The 14,500-nt window shown below is 39.6% G+C and overlaps 1 long non-coding RNA gene across 1 annotated transcript; it reads right to left on the bottom strand.

The window, feature by feature from the left end:
- Window positions 1-44: 44 nt before the first annotated feature.
- LOC148214004 (uncharacterized) lies at window positions 45-12,412 on the bottom strand. The gene is made up of 3 exons (XR_015793562.1): window positions 12,348-12,412; window positions 1,615-1,828; window positions 45-447 (listed from the first exon to the last, which is right to left on the bottom strand). It is a non-coding gene; the product is annotated as an uncharacterized LOC148214004 (long non-coding RNA).
- Window positions 12,413-14,500: the final 2,088 nt, after the last annotated feature.

A 14,500-nucleotide genomic window follows, 5' to 3' on the forward strand; every position in this document is an offset into this window, starting at 1 on the left:
CCCTTTGCTCCACTAGAGTGTCCTTGACAGGTGACCATCTAGCTTCTGTTTGAAGACCTCCAACAAAGAAGCACACACGACTTAGTGTGGCAGCCTGCCGCGCTGGCTGACAGCTTATTCAGTCAAGAAGTTCCTCCTAACATCTAGCCTGAACTTTCTTCCTTGTAGTTTTAACCCCTTGGTTTTGGTCCTGTTCTCTGAACCAATAGAGAATAAGTCCATTGCCTCTTCTGTATGACAACATTTCAGATAGCTGAAGACTGCTCCATATTTCCCATCAGCCATCTCTTCTGCAGGTGAACCATATGCAGATCCTTTCACCGTATCTCGGAGGGCTTAAGTGTCCAGGCCTTCATCGCCTCGGTGGCTCCTCTGAATTCACTTAATTTGGCACTTTCCTTTTTGAACTTTCAGGACCAGAACTGGACATAGTATTCTAAACAGGAACTGACCAGAGCAAAGAGGAACAATTACTTCCCATAATTTGGATTCTGTTTCTGTTAATGCACCCCAGAATAGGATTTGCCATTCGAGCAGCTGCCTCACACTGCTGGCTCACTTTCCCCTTGTTGTCAAGGTCACCCAGATCCTTTTCACATATTCTACCGCCAAGCCAGGTCTCCCTGTTCTTATATTTGTCCCTTCCATGTTTCCTAACCAGAGGCAGAGCTTCCATTTCTACCTGTTCAGTTCCGTCCTATGTATTTCAGTCTACCGCTTAAGTCTAGCCAGATCTTTTTAGATGAAAGAGAGGAGAGCCAGTTTGGTCTAGTGGTGAAGGCACCAGGCTAGAAAGCTGGATGGGTGACTTTGGGCCAGTTGCTCTCTCTCAGCCCAACACACCTCACAGGGTTGTTGTTGTGGGAAAAATAGGAGGAGGAAGGAGTATTAGGTATGTTCGCTGCCTTGAGTTATTTATAAAAATAAGGTAGACTTAAGCAGTTTTAGCCCCTTCTCCAAGTTTTCTGCACAGCAATATCCAGGCAGTATAATAAACAGCTAAAAGGCTTTAGTTGAAAGCATCCAAAATTAATAATCTGATGCAAGGCTGCAGTTTTCATGTGATATTTATCAGTGAATGATGACAGGGACTTTTATGGAACTAGTGACAGTTTAGTACAGGGTTTTTCAAAATCGGCAACTTTAAGATGTGTGGATTTTAACTCCCACAATTGCTGGCTGGGGAATTCTGGGAGTTGAAGTCCACACATCTTAAAGTTGCCAAGTTTGAAAAACATTGGTTTAGTAGGATGCAACATTGCAACTGCTTGATAGATGAATATAGAACTACCCATAGTCTGTCATAACTTTTCTAGAATATTCTACATTGTTGTTATATGCTGGTACCTATAATATACTATGCCTATGTATTTACATGTAAAACATCGTGGTTATGTGCGATGGAGCAACTGGGGACTAAGATGGTCTTGCTCCAGGGCTTTTAGGAGGTGGTTGTGGGGCTTCCAAGGGTGAGCAGAGAAAGCATCATTAAGTTGACAGAGCATTTGGGGTGCAGGGAAACTGTAGCACTAAAGGAGTCACATTTTAGAAGCGTTGGTGGGAGTGATGGTAAAGCAACGGGAGTAATGCTCCATACCGGGAATAACATCCTACCATTTGTAGGGTTCTCCTTCAGTAGCTGATATCCAGATTGAAGGCCATATGGCTCAGTGACATTCATGGCTCCCCCTTCTTGTTGATTAACTTAATTTTGGAATATGAAAAGAAGCAGAGTTTAGATGGAAGGCAATCCTGTTCTCTCATTTTATGCAGTCTAAGTTCATCGGGCCAGAAGAGTAATAGCAGCCCCATGCAATCAGTGCTGTCTCTGGGAGAAGAATGAGAACACATAACAGTAATAAATAAGGGAAACCATGGACACATCACAGACAGATGTAGTGTAACAGTCTGGAAATACCAGATGGATGGAAGGGCTGATGACACCCATGGGCCACATAGGCACAGAGTGAGATAATGGATGCTGGACCAACCCTGGCCAATGACGGAGAAGACCTGGAACACCAAGATTAACCAATGAGATACATATTACATGGTTACAGAAGACGTGATTCAGTACACTTCAAGAACACTGGATGGTTTCTTCAGTTCTGAACTATAGTCTTGGTAATCTGGCGCCTACTGATGGTGGGTCTCTGTGGCTCCCAGGTACAAATATGCTCAAATCCGCACTGAGGAGGATTTATGTTAGGAGAACTTGGAATAGGATGTTCCTAAAAGCTCTCCAGCTACAGAAGAAAAGCCAGTGGCACATCTGCATGTGATCAAAGACTGGAAACACATGACTAGAAACCTTGCCCAGATCTGTCAGGAAACAAATGGGTTTTGGGGGAATGCAAAAAAAACAAAAACAAAAACAAAACACCCAAGCCAGGGATATAGAAGATTGGCAACAGTGAGCTATTTCACATCGCACAAATGTTTTTGAAACTGTACAAAATAGGCTGACCTGCATGCTGAATTAAACTATGCTTTACAGCACTGTTTCTCCCTCCGCATGTTCATATATGTGTAAAATAGTTTGCCCTGATTTTCCCAGTTGCTGGAGTGGCAGTTGAGATTTGTGATATTATGTGTAGTTGTCCTGGACTTATTTCTGCACATCTAAGCCAGATAGGATGGGAGACCACAAAGAAATCCAGGACTGTAGTCTAGACTGGGAAGTTAAAAAAAAGAAAGAAAGAAAGAAATCCCAGAAGACAGTGGCAAGCCACTTCCATATTGCTGCCAAGAAAATTACATGGATACATCCTTTTAATCATGTGTCACGGTAGATTTGAGGAAATTTTTACTGTTACCTTTTAAGGCTATTATTGTTTTTGGAACACAAGTGTTAACAGCATGCTCATGTTTTCATGAGATGCTTTCACACGAAGAATTCCCTTTGCTGAGATTTCTCCTAAGTATGTGTGATACAGGACCAGGGAGGAATTGCCCCAGATCGGATAGCCTATTATCTGAATTACAGAATCTCTTTGTCTGATATGGGTATATATAACTGGATGGTCTTTTTCAGTACTGTATCTCCTACATTCTGTCTCAGTTATATAGGCAGGGAAGCTGTTGATATGGGGGCTATTTTAAAGCCTTCCCTCCCCTCTCCTTAAATCCATGGGAAGGTCATTTTCTGCACCAAGTCTGGGTTTCATGTAAATTGCTATCAGCAAAGATTTGGAAATAGACTAAAGGACAGTTGAGGACAATGTAAGTATATTCTTCAGGCCTGCTAACATTTTTGCTCTGTGATTTATACATGATACTTACATGCTGTGCCGTAACACAAACCACTCTGGCTGGCTGAAAATAAATAAGCCATGCTATCCCTAAATTTGCTGGCTGGGGAAATCTGGGAGTTGAAGTCCACCCACCTTAAAGCCACTAAATTTGAGGAACACTGTGTAGTGGGATGGCCAACGGCACATTCACCAGCTGGGGTTCTGCAGAGACTGACCTTCAAATCCTAAGGCTTCAGCCTTCCCATCACCAGAACAGATAGATTTTGATGAGGGCATTGCAACGTTTTGGACAAATGAGGCCCTTAACTGATCACTGAATTTCTGGGGGAGGAGAACTTCAACAATTTGGTGGGAATAAAACAAACAATTGGACAGATCCAGGGCAAAAAAATTGAGTATGGTCATATTATTTATTCCCTACATATTTTCACTGTTTTCTGTTTCAACCACCTTAAAACACATTAAATTGGTTGCAAATTTTGAAGCCGTTCTGGTGGTTGGTTGCATCCATGGCTTTGTGCATCCTTGGTCTTAAATTCCACACCAATTGATTCCTTTCAGAGCTGAATCAGTTGTTGATCTTGTTCTGACTTTTTCTGGGCTTCAGACAAGTCTGAAAAACATCCTCCCTCCAGAACAGCAAATTCTCAGAAATGTTAACATGACTCACCATTTCCAGGAATTCTGCTATCTTTCCAAACTTTACCTATTCCAGTTTATAACAAAAACAGGTCTTGAGAAAATACTGGTTTTCAAATGGCTTTCAAGAGAAATTACTTATTATCCACCAATAATTGTATCATTTCCTAAATACTTCTAATAAAAGGAAGAACCTTTCTCTCATCTGAAACAAAAGACCTGGGGATGACAATATTTTCTTCATGACAGTTCTCAGAGTTAGCTTTCAACCTAGCAGGTTCTCCTTTATCTGAAATAACCTGGGAAAATTCGAAATAAACTGAAAATCAGAATCTATGGTGGCTTTTAGGCACGCACACACGCTATTCCAGGTATAACTTGACAAAGCAAGATTATGATCTGCATACTCTGTTTCTATTCATGCATCCTAAAATTACAATACATTTTTGTCCCAAACAATCCACCAAGTATTTAGATCTGTCATACGCACTGATACTGTGGTCTTCCTATCTTATACTAATTTCTTTGATTTTACCCCAGACTTTACATTTATGTGTATTCAACTTCATCATATAGGCTTCAGCCCATTTCCAACCTGTCAGGATCACTGTGGGTTTAACCCTGTTCATTTGTTCTCTGTAATCATGCTTAAATTTCCAAACATTTGTATTATATCAAGTTGCTTTGAAGGGCTTCTCATAATTCTACTTCTGGAAAACATTAATTGTTTCCATATCATGTGAGTATGCTCACAATCCTCATTAAGAAGCGAGATTGGGAAATTGTTCTGATGAAGTATTTTGCTTTGGGATAGGTTTTTGTTTATAACTTTTGTTATTTGAATGATGTGTGTTTAGGGCTACTATTTCCAAGAAATGTTAGAATTATGCATTGATCTCTTTCACACCTGTGCTAATCCATGATTTGCTTAACCAGGCTTGCAAATTAAACACAAATGACTTGGTTTACACAACATGATATGCCATAAACCATAACTTTTAAAGCCGAATGGCTGATTCAAACAACACACCAAACCATAACCCACCAAACCACATTTTGGCATTGGGCATTGTGTGTACCCAGCCATGGACTTTATATGCACAGATGCTGCCCCATATTTATAATATCAATGCTGTGGCTTGTAGGATCTCAATCTACAAGCCACACATTATTATGCTATGAAGTCATAAAAAAAACAAAAACCCTAAATCTATATTTTCCTGAAACAAAGCACGAGAGCTTTCTTGTAATATGTTGCAGTAGATATTATAATTTTATAACCATCTGTGGAAAAGCATCTCTTTTTTGCTTGGAGAGCATCTTTTTGATGTCATGTAATCTTGGAAATGCCAAAATTGGAAACCAAATGCATCATTCTTTCAGCAAGAAACGAACAGGCCATCAGTGAACAAGCTATTCAGGGATGCAATGCACAAAACATTATTTCTGTTGTAATCCTAATGATTTAACTGCATCGGCTGAACATGGAAAGCGTCTGACATTTTTCACTCTCTTCAAGCCAGCCTCCTTATTTCTCTGTTAGCTCTTTGTAAAAGTACAAAAAGAGCACTGGGTGAAATTCATAAAAAGAATGAATGCTTTGTTTCAGCTTCATGAATAATTTTTTTTTTTCCATAGCTAGTGCAGAGTCTTTGGGGAACACAGAAAGAAAACTCTTTTTTCTACTTATGTTCACAATTCATTAAGTAAATTTGTTCCCTTTACTTTTCTTTCTCTTGAGAATTAAGTCAAAGTTTAAAAAGTAGACAAGCAGAGATAGACTTTCCATTTCTAGTTCTGGAGTATTCACTCATGTAATTATATAAAGTTGATAGGAAAATGGGACACAAGTTTCAGTTGTGAAACAAGTGAACTGAACAAGCTGATTCACATCTATGCCTCCTAAATCCTGAATAATGTGTTCTTCAAAAAATAACTATATTTGAAGTTACTTCAATTCACAATGCAACCTCTCATCCATCTTTTCACGTTCATAAAATGAAATAGTATCAATCTTTTCTTAGGAAAAGTTAACAAAGAAGAACTAAAATATTGCTGACTCTTACATCACTTAGAATTTCCAATATTTAGGGTATTTGTGTTTGCCTAACTGAGAACTGATGCACCACAATCAAGTCATGAGCTCCTGCTATAACAATGTAATCCAAAGTCAGTCCAAGTCTACTTATTAGAGTTTGCTGTAAATTGTTTAGGAAGCACGCTGGAATTTACCTCTGGCTAAGCCTATATCAATGCACTGATTGAGACTACCCTTTGAATCAAGCACCACTTAAGAGCTTCATTCAGGTAGACTTACAAAAAAGCACATTCTGAGAGCTTCCAGGTAGAAGGGTTCCAATCACTATCACCCAGAAGGTACTGCCTAGACCAGTGTTTTTCAAATTTGGCACACATTAAGATGTGTGGACTTCAGCTCCCAGAATTCCCCAGCCACACATCTTAAAATTACCAAGTTTAAAAAACACTGGTTTAGATCTTTCCCTACTGGATTTAACATGTGTGACAAGAAAAAAGATGGAACTATTGGTAAGGAAAACCGGAGGATTACCAAAAGAAGTCAGAAGGGCAGAATTGCCTGGATCACCCATAACATCACGTGAATCATACAAGATGCTCTGGAACGATGTTCTAGCAACCTCTCAATTTTCCATTCTTTATTATTGCATTAATAGCAAACAGCATTACAGGGCTCTTGTAAGGATTACAAAAGGACATATGTGTGGGGTTTGGGGGAAAAAACACTACAGCAAAGCAATTTATGATTATTACTGTTCGGAGTAAATGTTTCACTCATCTGTTAAGTGAGTGAAAACAGTTCTGTGTTCTTTCAGTGGCTCTTGCTTAATAATTCTGTCCCTTTGTGTTTGTGTGTGAGCCTTCAAGTAGGTTTTGACTCCTGGTGGCTGCTTGGACAAATCGCTGCAGTTTTCTTGGCAAGATTTTTGGAAGTGGTTTGCCATGGCCTCCTTCCTAGGGCAGAGAGAGAGGGACTGAGCCAAGGTCACCCAGCTGGCCTCTGTGTCTGAACTAGAACTCACAGTCCCCTTGTTTCTAGCCTGGTGCCTTAACTACTACACCAAACTGGCTCTGTTAGGCAGGGTAGGTGTCTAAATCCAATAGATGCAACTCCACATGTTATGTAATGCTGCATACGTGGAATATGCATTTTGGGCTCCTGGTCCTCTCTCTCTCCCAGAACTTAGGAGTGAATGTTTTCTGAGCTTTCACGTCTGAATTTTAAGAAGGACGTTGATTAATTGCCTAATTTAATTCTTCACATTTGCTGGAAATGGAACACGACTTATGCTGTGCTTGGGCTGAGAACAAAAAGAATCTGTGCAGGAACTGGAAAAGGAATTTGAAAATGATGCTTTTCGTATCGTTATGCTTTTTTTTTCCAAGGAAGAGAGCACGCGCTGCACAAAATCATTTTAAATCCCCCCCCCCGAAAAGTTTCCAGCTGTTTTGATACAGGGCATCCATAACATTTGAATTATTGTTTAAAGAGGTAATCAAATCCTAGGGCAAAAATAACAGCAGAGGATATATAGTGGATAGGCCCTCGGTTATAGTAACTTTTACTTCAACTGTATCTATAGTGCAGTATTGCATGATTTACATTAACAGTCAAATAAGCTCCATTGATTCACCTGTAAACAAAGGTCATTTCTGTCACCTTCGAAGATAAATAGTTCACTTCCCTATTCATTCTATGTGAGTTCACGGAACTAGTCAGTTCTTTTACACATGAAATTGTTTTGGAACCCATGATACGTTTTGGATGGAAAGCAAACTTGATTTGGCTTGGATGGAGACTCCTTTAGGGGAAATTCATATTACTGTTAGCTTTTCCTGGTGAAATATGTGTCTAACAGCCATATGATGGGCAAATCATGACTGCTTTCTGTGAGGAAAAATTATTTATTTGGTTTAATGTATGGGGCTTCTGCTTTTCTGGCAGCTAGGAAAGTCAAAGATGCCTGTCTGAAAAATTAGTGTACCATCTCAGCTGATTTAAGGTGGTAAAGTCACTAAATACACTTTTGCTTAGTCTACGGTACAATGTGTTGGTATATCAAGAATGTTCATCAGGTTAGTTGCTTGCTCCCCGCCTTGCAGTATAATTTATTTTTAAAGCTTTTAAGGAAAACTCTGGATTTTTTTTTCCAGAATAATTTTCAGTTGGCATGAAAGATTTGAAAGCAGCAAGTGGCTTCTCTATATGATTAATAGTGAAATTAACATGAAACAGTCTGGCTACAGTCCTATACACACTTGCCTGGAAATAAGTCTCACTGAACTCAACAGAACTTGCTTTTAAATAGACACACGTAAGATTATATTTGTCACTGATTTTTAAACCATTTGTAGAAAGGTTCAAAGCAGTAAAGATAATTGCCATTACAAAACAAATGACAAGATCATCAAGATGAAGGGGCATATGTTCTGTTGTCTTTCTTTCAGAAGCTTCAGGTGTTTAAATGGTTTTTGTTTTTGGACCATCTTGTTAGAAATATGGACCACGATCAATAGGCACGCTGCCACGGTATTAAAAGCTGATTATCAAGGGTAGAGAGCATTTGACGCAGGCTCTTTTAAGGAGAATAATTAATAGGCTTTTGTATGACTAGACCAGGATGGTTTCCCCTGAAAAGCAGCCCATTTTAAGCTTATTAATATTTAATATTAAAAATATTTAGTAGGTGTCAAGCACAGGAAGAACTTAGCACAGGAAGAGGGAGGATGCATTGCCAAATGTCTATAATGTTAAGTTAGTTTATCATTTTTTTCCAAGCAAAGGAGGAGGATCAGTCAGTAATTAATTTCCTGAGTAAGCAGCATAAAAAAGTTAAACAAGAAAAAATTCTGTTTATTTGTGGAAAAGAACCTGTTCCCTTCATGACTGAGTTGGGATTACCTGCCCCAAGTAGTTGACATGAGAGTATTGCTGGTGAAGCATCTGTATGAGTGTCAAACACTTTGTGAGTACAAGAGGCAGGTCTTTTTAGCAGTGGTGTGGTGTTTAGGATCTGGAATCACCTTCCTTGAAAGGTTTATTTAGCTCCTTCTCCTCTAGATCCTTTTGCTCATATAGTGTCCTCCCCCACAGTAGGACTACTATAACTTGAATCTGTCAACTTAAGGAAATAATACCTGGACCTTCAGTGATGGGATCATAGCATACCCTTTAAATATACTTGGAATCTTATGAAAAGTGGCAGAAAGTTGACCAAGTTTTGATGTGATCTCTGGCTCTACATGAGGCCATGGACAATGATTTCAGGAGCTACTCTAAAGTCTTTGGAACCATGTTTCACCATTCATAACAAATAACATTCCAGATGGTCCACCAATATCAAGCTTCTGGTTTGGGGGTGGGTTTGTATATTTTCATTTGATCTCCATGGAGATGGGAAAGAAACGGAAGGTAATATATGTATCTCTAGTAATCCTTACAAGAAGAAAATTTTCTTCTGGTTTTCAGCTTACGGATGGCAGATTGTATTACGCATCTAAGCTAACAGCTTCTGTAAACTGCAATCATATTAAATCAAACCTATTTTGTATTTGTGATGTTTACAGACCATAGGTAGCAACCGTGGCACAAGATCAGCGACAGAAGCACCTGCCTAGAAAAGGTAGAAAATGGGGTAAAAAAAAAGAAAAGATTCACACGTATCTTCCTGCGCACTGTGGTTCTGATTCAAAAGAGAGCAACACAATTACTATTCAGTAAACTCACACCATGCTGTATTGATTGTCACATGCAGTTTTGCTCCAGTTGCAAGGAACGAGTCCTAAGTTGGAGACCTCACTTGATACTGAAAAATACTGCCAGGTCTGTTGAAGTCTAAAATGCCTGCTGTATATTTCCAAGTTGAAAGGCACTATGGCAGGTGTATAAAAGCAATGAAGAGGTAGCATCTACATCCATTTTTCAAATAGTGAGAAAATTGGCAGACTCCTTATTAAACAATTATAGTTGAGGAGGTAGCTCTCTTCATTGAGTGACTCTCGATTAGAAAAGGATGCATTTGACTATCTGGACCTGAATCGGAAGCACCAGGCCAGATCGAAGCATGGATATATAATGTACAACCACAGGAGTCTTCCTACCCCCATCATTTCCTCTACTAGTAAAGCAGGATTTTCAGAATCTTGATTCTGAAAAAATCAAGGGCAACAAGAATTTATTCAGAGAACTCAGTGGCATTGATGGTAGGGGCATTCAGAGCAAGTTGGTTTGGTGTTCTGGTTGGAAAATAATCTCTCATATTAAAATAGTGGGCAAAAAGCTCTTTATGTGTCACAGCGAAAGGAAATCCTTTTAAAATGGTGGTGATTCCCCCTCCCCCTGGTTCTTGTATGCTGGCATATTTAACAGAGAAAGTTTGTAGTGTGATAGTATATTATTTGCTTCCTTCTCAATTGCGTTCCCACTGCTGTCTTGCACAGAAGACAGTCATAGTAAAGCTGGTTGTCCCCTGCTTATTTAACCATGCAACTGCTGGGTGGGGGCAACTAAAAAGAGAAAGTAGGAACAGTTTTATGGATAGACCATCTTATGGAAACTGCTTCTGAAGACAAACCATCATTACAAAAAGCAAACAAGTGAGACTGAATGGCTGAGCCGTGTGGCAGAAATCATGACTTACACTGCAGCCCTTTTGTTCCAGTGGGTTTACTTAAACTAAATTAAAAGGAACCCCTTCAGGCAAGCTGGCAATAAGCAAAGCTCTTAAACATAGAATATACTTCTAATTAAAATGCAACAAATGAGTATTCCTTCATCTACAGCAGCAGTGATCCTAAAATTTTGTATAGTCATTTATGATAAGGCTATAAAGAAAAATAGCTGACCCCCGGTGATAAAGCCGAAGAGATATCCTTGGTAATTTAAATTAAAGCTATAACTAGTTAGTGAGAAAATGTACCAAGCTACCATCCTTCCCTTAGATCTTCTTTTCCTCATATCTACGTTGTACCGGTAAAAGTAAAACTTCTGACATTAATTAACTGAGCTGATGTGAAAGTATGGGATATTATGTCATTATGTCTCAACTTGGAATCCTGGCTTATTTGGAGCTACGATTGTGCCTTTTACCAATCTATAAAGGGCAAGGTGAGAGCAAACCCATCTCATTATGTCAGCCGTTTGAGTAGATTGGAGATACCTATTTCAAGTGGACCCCATCTTTCAGTTATTTTTTAATTTAATTTGTTTTAAATTCTTTTTCTGAGAATTAATGGACATTCTCTGAGGGTGATTGTGATGGCTAAGGGATATTGAACCCTGGACTGAAGAAACTCTCTGACCTGCCATTATTCTCTTCATGAAATGATAAGACATTGTTTAACTTGATCTTCCTTTATCATTCATGCCATTTTGATCAGGGAAAGTAATATAGTAGCATGATAGTGGATCTGCCCAGGTTCTGTTCAGTGTTCACCCACATTTTTATGTATTTGCTAGAATGAGGTAAGAGTTATAAATGGGATAAGGACTACAAAGCACTGAGTATACGATAAAGTACGAACTTAATGAATAATAACACATCTTACAACATTTCACAAAGGAACACAAGGCAAGCTTGTAATACTTCAGTTCTCATATGAAGGATCTCTAGCTATTCCAGTGGCTGTACAATCTTTGGTTTCGGTTTTCATTTTTTGATGACTTAAAAGCTAGGAGGAGGATAGTAAAGAGGGATCAGACATAGAGGCTGGAAAAGCATCACTTACCATTTAAAATATATTTCAGTAACTGCAGCATATGAGAGCCAGTTTAGTGTGGTGGTTAAAGGTACCGGGCTAGAAACTGGGAGATGGTGATTTCTAGTGCTGCCTTAGGCGCAAAGCCTGCTGGGTGACCTTGGCCAGTCCCTCTCTCTCAGCCCCAGGAAGCAGGCAATGGCAAGCCACTTCTGAAGTCTTGCCAAGAAAACTGCAGGGATTTGTCCAGGCAATCGCCAGGAATCAAAACTGACTTGAAGGAAAAAAACAACAACCCTGCAGCATATAAAAAGGCACCTTTGCCCTGCATGATGCATTAGTATTCAAACCATCAATTAATCTAAATGAATATTAGTAACGGGATGCATCATCGATTAAGGTCTCACTTCTGAAAATCTTGGGAGAATTAAATGATAAAAAGCATCAGATATATTAAACTTAATACAGAAGAACACTGTTTTCAATTTAGTTTAATACTAGCAACTCATGCTAACTTAAATAAGCACAGGGGAATAAATTGCTTTGAACTTAAGGGGCACTATCAAAAGGCTAAGGAAATAAATAAAGCAATGATTTAACAGGAACAGCTGCCCTAAAATAGAATTACATATATAATAGTTATGGAGTACATGTAAAACACTGTTAAATTATACCGTATTTTTCCGACTATAAGACGATACTTTTTTCTAAAATCCTTACGCTAAAAATTGAAGGGCGTCTTATTCAAGGAAGTCAGCCAAGGAGAGAACCGCGCGGTGGCAAAACTGCCCATACTTTGTCTCTGCAAAAGGGCTTCCTCCTATTTCTAGCCTCCAATCACGAGTGAAATAGCTTGAGTCTGCAAACAGACTTCCTCCAATCACAAGCCTCCAATCATGACTGAAACTGCCCATACTGTCTTTGCAAACAGACTTCCTCCAATCATGAGCCTGATGTAACTGACGTCAGCTGATGCTGAACAAACCAATTAGAGGAAGGCTGTTTGCAGAGACAAGCTATTGGCAGTTTCGCTCGTGATTGAAGGTAATCAGTTTTGCAAAAGAGCCTGGAAATAGAGCTGCAGAGAGACGGTTTGGACCTCCTCCCACCGAGTGTATCAGGTCAATGTTAACTAATTACTAAATAAAAATGTGTTCTGCACTATCTTTAAAATATTGATTTCTTAATTTTGGGTTGGAAAAGTGGGGGTTGTCTTGTACATGTCTTATTGACGGAAAAATACAGTAATTACTGAAAGGTAGGGCTTTACAGAGCTTTTGATGCAAGGGGTAAAAGGTGTTCTAGAGCACATGGGGGCTCATGACTCCTTAAAACAGCTGTGTCTTTTTCCAGGAGCACACATATGTAGCGCAGCCCCAGGAAAATATGTGTTTGGTTTAAGGAGCTGCGGACAGGTAGTGTCCATACCTTTGCCTTTCTGTGGTACCTGTGTTTTTCTAATAGCATTCTAGTATTCCTGAACATTCATAATCTATTTTATCGTCTTTCAAATGTGAATGTACAAGAGTATCTCATGATCAATATTTAATCAAGAGACTCTCCAAATACTGTGATATTATTTTTATAGAGATATGATCAACATCTCTTTATTTTTTCTCTCTCCGGTCCTTTCTGGTTTTCATTTCTTAATGCTAACTTGCAGTTGTTCTCTTCCTTATCAGTTGCTAAGTATGCAGTGTTTAGCAAATTAGGATTTGTAATCCTAAATAATACTTTTTAATTGAACTACAGTGGTACCTCGGGTTACGAACTTAATCCGTTCCGTGACTCTGGTTGCAACCCGAGTTGGTCGCAACCCAAGGCAAATTTCCCCATAAGGTTCAATGTAAATACGGTTAATCCATTCTGAAACATATGCATTTTATTTTTAAACCACAAAAACATGAAAAAAGTACAGTACAGCACAGTATGAAGAGGGAGAATGGGGTGGGGAGGCAGTTATTGTTTGGAGGGAGAGTCCCCCTCCAAAGGGACATCGGGGAGATCTCCTTCAGGGGTTTCCTCTCTTCTTTGCCTCTTAGCTGCAGGCTCAGTTCTGGGGAAAAACCTGTCTAAAGTCAGTTGTTTTTTCCTGCGCTGCATAACCCTCCGGAAATGAAATTGCCATGCTGACAAGCACACCAAAAACCTTCCAAAACGCCGCAAAACACACCACAAGCCTCACCGAACGTCTCCTTGCTACCACGATCTCGCCCACAGGAAGCCGCGACCGTGTGGCAGCAGGGAAAATGGCCACGGATCCGGTTTGTAACCCAAGGCGGAGTTCGCAAGCCGAGGTAAATTTTTTGCGGCCGGAGCTGGTCGTAACCCGAAAAGTTCGTTAACAGAGGCGTTCGTAACCCAAGGTACCACTGTATTTATTTCTATGTTTTAACACACACACACACACAAATCTGTTTAGAATGTGTATGTTGCCATGTTCCCACAACCCTGCAAGAAGCCATTACTGGACTCAACCTTTTGGGGGAAAGTTGTTGAGAAGGTTGTGGTTGGTTTACAGCTTCAGAGGGCCTTGGAGGAAGTGGATTATCTGGACCTTTTCAGCCAAGTTTCAGGCTGAGATCAAGTAGAGACGCCATTGATTGCACTTAATACCTCTGGCACAACTGGGTTGGGAGTGATGTGATTGTCCTGATTCTCCTTGATCTCCAGTGGCTTTGGATACCACCTTTTGCCAGCTTTTGCGGTCCATATTGTCATTAGTTTGGTCTTCTTTACACTTAATCATAGTCCCACTTTTTTCACAGCGATCCTTGACTTTCATTACTAGAGCTTAGAGACCATTTGTATTTTCAGCTATCAAAGTGCTATCATCAGCAGAATGCAGTCTCTTCCTCCAGTTTTAAAACCAC

This window comes from Python bivittatus, unplaced genomic scaffold (assembly GCF_059951505.1).
Source record: "Python bivittatus isolate LINGU-HERP-01145 unplaced genomic scaffold, Pbiv_v1 ctg000780_np1212, whole genome shotgun sequence".
NCBI classification, from domain to species: Eukaryota; Metazoa; Chordata; class Lepidosauria; order Squamata; family Pythonidae; genus Python; species Python bivittatus.